At 40.8% G+C, this 12,611-nt stretch overlaps 1 protein-coding gene across 1 annotated transcript in view; it reads right to left on the minus strand.

The window, feature by feature from the left end:
• The window catches only part of kcnh2b (potassium voltage-gated channel, subfamily H (eag-related), member 2b), a 374,335-nt gene that overhangs the window by 269,036 nt on the left and 92,688 nt on the right, over positions 1-12,611 (minus strand). The gene's annotated exons all lie outside the window — the stretch shown is intronic.

Raw genomic sequence — 12,611 nt, forward strand, 5'->3', positions numbered from 1 at the left:
GCCCAGCCGATGTCATGCCAGGCAATAAGACAGTCGCCTCGTCTTTCAATGCAATTTAAACGTCTCCAAGACAATTGGAAACAACAGCGGCACTTCAGAGATCACGACCAGAGGAGAGCAAATTGGACAGCTGGCTTTCCAAGTCTGTATCAAATGCTCTGTAAAGTTTTAATGTGTCCATGGAGGAGTGGGAAAAGACTGTTAAAATATATCAGAACACACATGCAGGCTACACTCCTAGCCACACACTCCCTGGTGCAGACATTTAACAGTAAAAGTCTACATACACATCCATACACTTCTCTGTTCATTAAAATATGCCTTCCATTGATTAGTCCTCCATCAGTGAGAGAATGTGTGCTAAAACAGCTTTTATGATTGATATTACTCAAAACTGTATCTTGACCAAGATCAGAACAACAGGAGAGCTGCTAGAGCCTAAATGATTGATCAGCTGTGAAATATTGAGGAGTTGTAAATCAGGGTGAGGAGTAGAGGGAGGAGCAGACATGGAACTGAAACTGAGATGGCGAGTCATTGGCTAATTAAGAACAGAGGGAGAGTGACTGACCAACAAGAGGACACAATAAGAGAGCTAGACAGAAGAGTCTGACATGTTAGTGAAGGATGATGAGGGAGAATAAGAAACTGAAGAAAGACAAATACAAGAAAACAAAGGCAAATAAATCATGCTTGAACAATTGCCCAAATACAAAACTGCTATGTATCAAACATTATGTGCATGACAAAATATGTTTGTGAACACTATGTACCTTTACCTTCAAAACTGATCCAGAAACCAAAGGATCCCTAAAACCAGCTGCTGGTTCAGAGTGGAGTCTAGTAGAATCCCGTCTGTTAGAGGAGTTTGTTTGGTAGCAGGTTATAAAAAAATTTAATTTTAAATTGCTTTTATAGTGCTAAAATTGCAAGTTAATTAGCAATTAAAAGTATAGTCAAATGCTTTACTTTCCTGTTTCTTCTAGGATATTTTCTTCTCTTTGCTCCCAGTGGAAGCAGAAAACATGTCACTATACTGCATGTGTTTAGTAGATTATATGCCTAAATTACTGCATATCTCATGGACAAAGCTAGCAGGGCTAACAGAATGAGTTCATTTGACATGTCAGGGATTGTTCCTAATTATGCTACAAACGGAATGGCATCTTCTCTCCAACCCATCCTCCTAACTGCCTCCACAGGGGTCAAATCAACACCGTTCATTTAACAAGAAGGAGAAGATATGCAGGAAAGTCCAACACACAGTGACAGTCTGCCAACAGCAGACCCCATAGAGGCCTGGAGCTATCCTGGGAAACCCAACACCACAAACCCAAAAAACCTAACCAACCCTCCACCACAAACCCAATCAACCCACCACCACACATCCAACAAACCCAAAAAACCCAACCAACCCACCACCACAAACCCAACCAACCCAGCACCACAAACCCAATCAACTCAACCAACCCACCATCACAAACCCACCACCACAAACCCAACCAACCCACCACCACACATCCAACAAACTCAACCAACCCACCATCATAAACCCAACAAACACACCACCACAAACCCAACAAACCCACCACCGCAAAACCAATAAATCTAACCAACCCATCATCAAAAACTCAACAAACACAACAAACCCATCAAAATCACCACAAACCCAAACAACCCACCATCACAAACCCAACAAACCCAACAAAACTAGTGGTCCAACGGATCATCTTTGATCCGTGATCCGTACGGATCACTCTCCACGGTTCGGAACGCACGTGGTCCGCGGATTGGTTGATGAAAAAAAGTTGTACATGATCACGTGGAGAGCGCATGTTTAATCAACACTAGTTGAGTGCAGGGCTGCACAGTGGAGTAGTGGTTCGCACTTTCGCCTTGCTGTGAGAAGATCCCTGGTTCACGTCCCGGCTTTCCCGGGATCTTTCTGCATGGAGTTTGCATGTTCTCCCTGTACATGCGTGGGTTTTCTCCAGGTGCTCCGGCTTCCTCCCACAGTCCAAAAATATGCTGAGGTTAATTGATTACTCTAAATTGCCCGTAGGTGTGAATGCGAGAGTGATTGTGTGTCTGTATATGCAGCCCTGCGACAGACTGGCGACCCGTCCAGGGTGTCCCCTGCCTTCGCCTGAGTCAGCTGAGATAGGCTCCAGCGACCCTAGTGAGGATAAAGCGGCGTATGGAGAATGAATGGATGGATAGTTGAGTGCAGCAGTAGTCATGGGTAGCAGAGGAACTTGAAAAAACCTTCATTTAAGTTGCCCGTATGGGAGCATTTTGGCTTCCCTGTAAAATACATTGATGATGGAAGAAAGGTGGTGGATAAAACTATAACTGTGTGTAGGCACTGTGGCACAAGGCGAAGGCTGCTCAACAACCACTTATCACCGCTGCATTTAAACGGCCCTTTTGCTGTAGAATCCAACCGGGCTAAAGCTGTTACAAAAGCTATAGGGGTGTTCCACTTTAGTGAGAAGATCGTCTTCTTTTTTTTTTCTGATCTGAAAATTGATCCGATCCGTGACTCAAAACCGCGACACGATCCGAACCGTCAGTGTTTTGATCCGTTACACCCCTCTATCAAACCCAACAAACCCAATCAACCCAACCACTATCAGCCAGCTGCTCTGCTGCTAATGGGATGGAAATGAAGACCTGGAGGAGCCTTGATCATCTGTGGTGATTAGATGATAGAAAGAGAGGAGAGGAGAGGAGAGGAGAGGAGAGGAGAGGAGAGGAGAGGAGAAGGGAGAGGAGAGGAGAGGAGAGGAGAAGGGAGAGGAGAGGAGGGAAATCCCAGCTAATGAGGAGAAGCTTTGAGGCTTATTCCTCCAATCCAATCAGATTTTTACTGCATTAGTTTCTCCATAGTCCTCCTGGAGCTGAAGTGCTCTAGGGACATATTAGGGTGTGTTCCTCCTCTTCTGTGGTGCTAGTGTACACTTGAAGTTTCAGCCTTTCACCTTGTTTTGCTAGAGCATCCCATAATTAGTGTTATCTCACAAGCCTGTACAGGTTGGAGACATACTGCTGTATATGTATATGGATGTGTCATCTGGAATAGATTTGCATTCATCACATTTATTACATTTTTGTAATGAAATATTCAATAGAATCTCTTCTACAACTCGGGAACAGACTGTTTTCTGACTTGAATGTGTGAATGAATATAAATATTTGCTCCGTCTGTACCTAAATGCAATATTTCTGATGTATAGTCATGAGTTCTCATCAGAACTGGAATGAACTCTGAGTTTTCATCGTGAAAAGAACTTTTCAGGAATCATCATCTGCTTCATAACTGTCTTCTCTCTGGTCCAACAGTGGATCAGGTCTGATTGTTTGATCTTTGCTGATTGTTCTTTACATTTCTGTGCAACTTCTGAACACCTTGTTTTCCTTCAGCAAATTTCATTCAAAGTATCATTTAGTATTCATAAACAGATTTAGCAGAAAAAGAACAATGTCTCACACATGAAGCTGCTGACTGTCATAAAATGAATGAAACATTAGTTCTGTCTGCTGTTTGACCTTGAAGAAGCTGCTCAAACAACAATGAACTAGAAAAGCACTCAGAGAGCGCAGACCTCCGCCAAGGATATTGACATTCCCACAGAGAGGAAAACAGGAAACCCATGCAGTAAAGGATCATGAGCTGGAACTGAACCTGTGTCTCTGACACAGTTCTGTTTACGAATCACCTTCTTAACCAGTTGAGCTATCTGGACACCTTGTTCCAATTTGTTGGACGACATACTAACTTATGATGTTTTTGTCATATTTTGGACCACATACTAAAACATACCAAAAATTCAAAGTGATCCAGAATGCAGGATCTTTTCCGGATTGCCACCAAAATTAAATCAGCTCTTCCTCTTACCATAGTCTACATCCCCTCAAAATGTCATGTGAATCTGAGCAGGCGTTTTTGAGTTATCTTACCAACAGACAGACAGACACACAAACGCCGGGTGTCACATAACCTCCTTGGCGGAGGTAATCATACCTCCATCGCTCTGATGCTTTCATTTTCACTTTTTACTCAGATCAGTATGTTTTTTCTGAAGACATGTTGGTGGAATTTGTGTGTGGGCATTTGTTTAGGCTGTATATCATTACCAGCACTATCTGCTAAACATCAGCAGAGCCTTGTAAATAGTCCAGAGATGAGCCTGGCTGGAAACCACATGCGTATTTGTATAATGAGCTCCATCATAAAGCAGCTGTTGTCTGACAATACGAGGCCTATACTGACTGCAGTGAGATGATGAAGGTGACAGTTCTGAGAATGGAGAATGGGGCCATCTCTTCTGCTGAGACAAATACAGCTAAAGTATATTGAACATGTAATATTTTATTATATTGTATTCATTCTTTTAAAGATAGAGAAATAAGTATGTGTGGTTTCAACACACAGCATCTGCACAGCAAGATGGATGTTACAGCAGGATGGAACAGCTGATTCTGAGTGGAGTCACAGACCAGAAAGTCAGTAAAGAGCCATACTTCTTCAGGTTGATGAGGTTGTCCCAATCCTTCTCAGGGGCTTGGCAGAGTTGGTGAGCGGGTTGTGGACATTCCAGTGCTACAACTAACTGACCTGCCAGCATCCAGTGAACCAACCGTCCTTTCTCATCTTTGAATAGAGCTGCACTTTATGGTGACCTTTTAAGCTGACAGTTTATTTTTGAATAAACTGTCAGCTGATGGAAATTCCAAACTTTCTGGCAGCACTCAACGGTTAAGGCATAGAAAGTATACTGAGGCAATCTGTCAACTGTTCAGCATCAGTGGCGCAGAAAACATGGCATGGACAATACGAAGAATGCTAACTGAATGCTATGCTCTTAAATACCAACACATTCTGCATGCAAACATTATGCAGCCACCCAAAAAGTGAAATCGGAAGTCTATTTTCTGCAGCATGACTGACCTAAAGACCTAAAAATCTGCCATCAGCCACTCCCAGAAACACAAGATGAAGCTTTTCAAAGGTCCCCACAGTCTCCACACCCAAACATCATTTAAAATCTGTGAAGGGGTCTTCTCTCTGTGTGTGTGTGTGTGTTAAAAATACTTAAGAAGTGGAAGTGAAGGCTAAACATTAAATATTTTGTATTGGATACAAAAACAGCATGCAAGCTGTGATATCTGCCAAAGGCTAGATTTGGGTGCAAGGTTCCCAGTAGCTCATATTTTAGGAGAATTCCAGCTTCTAGGAATGGCTGCCCCAGTAGCAGTTCCTCCTTGTTTAATTAAATCTGGCCATGTGTTCAGTGAGATGCAGTTTGTGTTGCTTTGCAGACTGCTTTCATCTTCCTGATGCCACAGTTAACATGGTGACAGCCAGGGAAGATGTGACTGAATTTAACAAGGACCAAATTAGGCACTGGGAGACAATGCAACCTACAGCACATCTCTCACAACTAATGTCACTAAACAAACACACACATGCACACAGAACTCTGATCTACAGGGGCTAAACTCCTAAAGAAAACACCTCCAGTCATGCTCATGCCAATGAGGCTGCATTCATACTGCAAGCTTTTGTGGTTAAACAACTGATGATTTGGATTTATGGCTTAGATTCCATTTTTGTTCCTTGACAGTTCACATTTTCTTTTAAAAGCAGCTAATATGAGATACCAGTGTGAACAAGTCCCAGTCTGCAGTCTTGTGCAAGTGCTCAGTGTAACAGATGAGGAGCAGCTAGCGAAAGTACCGGTCTTATATCATTACAGCCAGCCCAACAGTTTAATTCTCCAGAGATTCAAGCTCATTTTTGCTTCAGTCACCAGATCTATGACGCCATTAACATCTTGGTTTATCACCCAGAATACAGTCATGTTCACTGTAAAATCAGACCACAAAAACTTTGTTGGTTTGAGTCTAGCTGTTGCCTAATTGTTCTCTAGCAATGCAGCCACATTCTTCTGTGAGAGGAGTCACAACCTCTCAGGCTCTGCTTGCTTGTATGAAATGCCATTCCAGTTACCTGTTAGGGTCTAACATCTCACTGTCCCTCCACTGACTACCTCCATCATCAGGAATGTATTTACTCTGACACCTGTCAGGCCAGGATTGGACTGAAATGTGAATTTAGAGAGACACAAAAAGTCCTGTTAGGAGCTGCCAGACAAAAATATGTTGATTGGCATTTTCATATTGTTCACTGATTCATTTGAATTAAACAGTATAATTATTATTTTTTTATTCTGGACAGCAGAAGAACAAATGAAATATTAGTTTGTGAATTGGATCCTAAACACTTTTGGAGGTGGTCTGAAGTAGAATTCGAGTCAGATTCCTACAGATGTGTCAATCTGGACGTGGTGACCACTCAGCGTTCTGCACAGCCACAACCAAGCACATAACAATCCATAGTGATTCTACCAGAGTGATATGAGGACAACATGGACAGATGGCAAACACTAATTTTCTGTTGGTACCTTTGGGGAAAGCTTCTGTGTAGGCAAAGCTGGATGGAACTGACTACCTGATCAGTGTAGCTAGTATGCAGTTACACATGTGGACAAAATTGTTGGTACCCCTCAGTTAAAGAAGGAAAAACCCACAATTCTCACTGAAATCACTTGAACCTCACAAAAGTAACAATAAATAAAAATTTATTGAAAATTAAATAATCAAAAACAGCCATTACTTTTGAATTGTTGATTAACATAATTATTTAAAAAAACAAACTAATGAAACAGGCCTGGACAAAAATGATGGTACCTCTATAAAAGATTGAAAACTATTTGACCAGAGTGACATGATTAACTCAGGTGTGTCATTTAATTGACATCACAGGTGTTTCCAAACTCATAATCAGTCAGTCTGCCTATTTAAAGGGGGACAAGTAGTCACCCTGCTGTTTGGTGAAAAGGTGTGTACCACACTGAACATGGACAACAGAAAGCGAAGGAGAGAATTGTCCCAGGACATCCGAAAAAAAATTATAGACAAACATCTTAAAGGTAAAGGCTATAAGACCATCTCTAAACAGCTTGAAGTTCCTGTGACAACAGTGGCTCATATTATTCAGAAGTTCAAGACCCACGGGACAGTAGCCAACCTCCCTGGACGTGGCCGCAAGAGGAAAATTGATGACAAATTGAAGAGACGGATCGTTCGAATTGTATCCAAAGAGCCCAGAGCAACCTCCAAAGAAATTAAAGGTGAACTCCAAGGCCAAGGTACATCAGTGTCAGATCGCACCATTCGTCGTTGTTTGAGCCAAAGTGGACTTCATGCGAGACGACCAAGGAGGACACCACTGCTGAAAAAAACTCATAAAAAAGCCAGACTGGAATTTGCAAAAATGCATGTTGACAAGCCACAAAGCTTCTGGGAGAATGTCCTTTGGACAGATGAGACCAAACTGGAGCTTTTTGGTAAGGCACATCAACTCTATGTTCATAGACTCAAAAACCAAGCATACGAAGAAAAGAACACTGTCCCTACGGTGAAACATGGAGGAGGCTCAGTAATGTTTTGGGGCTGCTTTGCTGCATCTGGCACAGGGTGTCTTGAAAGTGTGCAAGGTACGATGAAATCTGAAGACTATCAAGGCATTCTGGAGAGAAATGTGCTGCCTAGTGTCAGAAAGCTTGGTCTCAGTCGCAGGTCATTTGTCTTCCAACAGCACAACGATCCAAAACACACAGCCAAAAACACCCAAGAATGGCTGAGAGAAAAGCGTTGGACTATTCTAAAGTGGCCTTCTATGAGCCCAGATCTGAATCCCATTGAACATATGTGGAAGGAGCTGAAACATGCCATTTGGAGAAGACACCCATCAAACCTGAGACAACTGGAGCTGTTTGCTCATGAGGAGTGGGCCAAAATACCTGTTGACAGCTGCAGAACACTCATTGACAAATACAGAAATCGTTTAATTGCAGTGATTGCCTCAAAAGGTTGTGCAACAAAATATTAAGTTATGGGTACCATCATTTTTGTTCAGCCCTATTTCATTAGTTTGTTTTTTTAAATAATTATGTTAACCAACAATTCAAAAGTGATGGCTGATTTTGATTATTTAATTTTCAATAAATTTTTATTTATTGTTACTTTTGTGAGTTTCAAGTGATTTCAGTGAGAATTGTGGGTTTTTCCTTCTTTAACTGAGGGGTACCAACAATTTTGTCCACGTGTGTACTCTTCTTCTGTTCCCTTCAGGGGTCGCCACAGCAAATCAATTGCCTCCATCTAACCCTGTCTGCTCCATCTTCTTCTCTCACACCAACTACCTTCATGTCCTCTTTAACCACATCCATAAACCTCCTCTTTGGTCTTCCTCTAGGCCTCCTGCTTGGCAGTGGGAAACTCAGCATCCTTTTACTGTCACACAGCAACCCATACAGAAGTCTGGTCTGATCCCTAAATATATATACAGCTATGAACTAAAGTTTGCACTTGTACATGTGTATCATGGCAATCCTGCACTTTGATTCTTTCCTGGATTTCTTAAAGGTTCTCTGGAAATATGACAAAATCTGCTGCATTGAAAATACACACAAGTTTAAGTTTACCTATGTACTTCACCGAGATCGCTGTCAAACACCAACAAAAAGCAGATAAACACAGTTTGTACAACCCATCTCTCTCCTACAGACCAGTTTTCTGCCCTTTCTCAGGCTGTTGTTCCCTCTGGATTTGATTAAATTCAGAAACAGAACCACAGCTGGAGAGGCCAGGAGCCAGGAGAAGGAGGGTGTGAAACCCAAAAAAAAAAAAAAAAACCTGACTGGCACCTGAAAGAAGACATTCTAGTGTTTGTCTACTCATTATTACTACTTAAAGGGAACAACCATTTTCTGGGCTACAATGGCTTACTGGTATTCCTTGAGTACTGGCTGTAGAGGAGACTAGTGAAACCCTGGCCCTATAATACCAGACTTCATTATTCTTGTGTTGGGCAGTGCAGTCCAGCTGACCCATCTTACGAGGAAAAAGTCAGTCACCAAGGTGACTTTTCATTGACAATCAGATAATGTAAACCTGCATATACTCATACAGCTACTGATTCTACTGTTGACAGAACACACATGTTCTGCTGCTGATTGATTCTGGATCCATGGATTAAAAAGAGCCTGATTTAGAGCTCGTTGTGATATCAGTTTGTGCTTATTATAAAGGTATGAAAAGCACAGCAGGCTGCTGATAACTGACAGATAGACAGATAGTTACACTGAATGACAGACTGGAAGGCTGAGTCTTTGTCAGTCTAATTTGAGTTTATGTGTGCATAAAGCTGCACCTGCAGTATGTGATGAGTGTCAAAGACTGATTGCGTGTGTGTGTGTGTGTGTGTGTGTGTGTGTGTGTGTGTGTGTCTGCATATGTGTGTGTGTGTGTGTGTGTGTGTGTGTGTGTGTGTCTGTATGTGTGTCTGTGTGTGTACTAACATCATGTAAAAACCCAAAGTTATGTGGAGGTTATTTTAATTTAGACCAGAATAGCGTGGTTAAGTTCATGCTCTGCTGTAGCTGGGTTAGGGTTAGTGTGCTTCTGTCATTGGTTTAGGGTTGGTGGATTTTAACGGCCCACTCACACCTATTTATTCACAGGTTTACCTGAATGACTTGCAGAATGACTTAGTAACTAAATATAACAACTTGATGTTAGTAGAAGTTCTAACTAGGTCCTGGGTCTGATTCCTGACCTGGGGTCTTTCTATGTTCAGCCTCCATGTTCTCCCTGTGTGGGTTTTCTCCAGGTTCATCAGCTTCCTCCCACAGTCCAAAAACATGCTGAGGTTAATTGGTGATTCTAAATTGGCTGTGGGTGTGAATGTGAGTGTGATTGTTAGTCTCTGTGTGTAGTCCTATGATAGGCTGTTACCTGTCCAGGTGTTCCTTGCCCTTGGTTCTAGGGTTATGTTAGAATTAAGTTTAGGCCTAACTTAGGGTTAGGGTTAGACAGTTGTGATGATTAAAGTTCAAGAAGAGGCTAGAAAATGCATGATGCCACAGAGACAGAAACATGTATGGAGTGAAGAGTAAACTAGAAAGCATAAAGGAAGAGGAGAAAGACTGTTTGAGATGAGATAATTAAACAAAGGAATTGAGACATTTTTGAAAGACCTGCAACATCCATGTCAGAAAACATGATTGTGGTTGACGAGTGAGGCTCTCCAGTGCTGCTGATGGATAACCCTGAGCTCTCAAACCTCTGCCTTCTGCGCTTCAATGTGGAGCAATTAGGCGGAGATCTATTGGAAAGCTGGCATTAAGAATGAATGGGGTGGCTCTGCATCCTATTAATTAAGCAGGTGTCTTTTGGGCTCCGGTAGCAACCATATTAAATGCAGGCCTAATGTTATCAATCACAGTCAATCTCACATGCCTGTACACAGCAATGCACAACAAAATAGTGTTTGTTCCCATTCGCTGTACTTGTGCTTGGTGTTTTCATCAACACTGTAATCTTCAAGAGGCCACTAAAGCTATGAGAACCAAGACTACAAAACTTAATTCTTCATTACCAAGATACTATGACATACTGTCAAGGTGTAATACAAACTTAATATACAAACCACCTCCGTATTTGGAGTAAAATCAGGTTTGTTTGCACTGAAAGAAAATGTCTGTGAAGGTTCTCAGTCATCCAGGTCATCTTAAGGTGAAGGGTTTAGTTCAGGCAACTGGACTTATTCTTGCGATCTTGAAGACGTTTCGCTTCTCATCCGAGAGGCGCCTTCAGTTCTGAAACTAGTTTGGAGAGTCCCAGGTATTTTAACCACTAGAGGTGTAGGTGAGGCTAATGCTGCACTGGAAAAACGCCACTCTCAAAACAAAAAACAAAACAAAACTTATTTCAAGGAATTTTTACATTGAAATAAGTGAAAAAAATCTGCCAATAGAACAAGTGAAAAATGGCTTGGTAAGATTTCTTGAAATAAGATACGATATTTAAAATATTGAGATCTTCAAAATAGCTGGGAAAACTTATTTTAAGCTCTATTTTACCAGGATTGTCACGCTTAGGTGTCTTAAAATAGGCGAGATATGCAAAAAGAAATAGTAGTTTTTTACTCAAAAACAGATTTTTGCTTTCATGTAACCTCCTAATTTGAGATGTACTCTGTCCTCCTGTTGTCTTCATTTACGGGCACCAAAAAATATTGTCTCCTTGTCTGAAAAAAATCCAAAAATTCCAATAATTCCTTAAAAGTTTCCCTTAAAAGTTTTAAATTTGGCAAGAAAATTCTTATTTTTAAAAAATAAGGAATTTTTTTTTTTTTTTTTTGGGGGGGGGGGATTTCTTGTGAGTGTTCATTTTTTTCCACCAAAAAATGTTAAAAAAATTTGCCAAAAATGTTGAAAAGAAGTTTCACTGTGATTTTTTCTCACATTTTCAGACTTTAAAATGGGTCATTTTGACCTGCAGGACGACAAGATAATTTTAAGATTGTTTGACTTATATTAGATATTTAAGATCTTAAAACATGTCCATTTAACTTGCTGAAATGTCTCTTGTTAAGTGAATATATCTTAAATCAAGTGGGATTTGACATTTTGACTAAAAATAAGAGAAATAGACTTGGTAAGATTTTGAGTTTTTGCAGTGTGATGGTATCTACTATCCAATCCGGTCAGCAAGGTGATAAAATAGTGATAGTAGATACCATCAGCCTTAGCCCCACCTACACCTCTAGTGGTTAAAATACCTGGGACTCTCCAAACTAGTTTTAGAACTGAAGAAGCCTCCCGGATGAGAGGCAAAACGTCTTCAAGATCACAACAATAAGTCCAGTTGCCTGAACTAAACCCTTCACCTTCACTGAAAGAAAAGAGTGCACAACAGCAGAACAGGCTACAGTGATGATCTAAGTTATGTATACACCAATAATTTAAACAATGTTAATCAGTAAAAAGAAAACATTGTGACAAATGGTTTCCCTTCATGTTTTCTTTATTTTATACGAAGAGCTATTCTGACATGAAATACAGAATACAATCCTGACTGGTTTAGTGAGACTATGAGAAGATCTTTTACCCTGAATATAATTCTTTCCTGTGTTAAAATGGCATTGATGGAACTCTACACCACTGCTTCCACAAAGATGTCTATGAAGTCCTGTGTCTCTCCACTCACCCCTTCTCACCTGCTGAAGCTCTACAACTCAGACGCTGTAAAACTACTCTACACTATCAGCTGTATTATTGGAGTAATGGAGTCATGCAGTATGTTCCATCTAGAAGATGATTCTGAAGTTGAATAATAATACTAGGTAAAGACTGGTTTGGTTTGTTTGTTCCACATGAAAACTTGAGACTCCATGTTTCTGAGTCTCTCATCAGTATCTGTAGTTTCAGCGTAGAAATGCTTAGTCAGAACAGTGACTGCCTATTTCATTCATGATTTGCTTTTCAGCAGATGAAACACATCATATGGGCAAGAACAAGGTAATAAAGAAAAACTGGATTTTCATTGGACGGATTGTAAGGGATAAAATCATTCATCTGCGGTTTGCTAAAAGTTATCTTGTTCTCACAGGGTTATCTAAAGAAGTTCAAAAATGGAAATCAAGAACTTTACTTTCAACTATCTACAGTCTCTCTAACCTCTACATTTAATCTCTTGAA

The sequence above is a fragment of the Acanthochromis polyacanthus genome, chromosome 20 (genome assembly GCF_021347895.1).
Source record: "Acanthochromis polyacanthus isolate Apoly-LR-REF ecotype Palm Island chromosome 20, KAUST_Apoly_ChrSc, whole genome shotgun sequence".
Lineage (NCBI taxonomy): Eukaryota > Metazoa > Chordata > Actinopteri > Pomacentridae > Acanthochromis > Acanthochromis polyacanthus.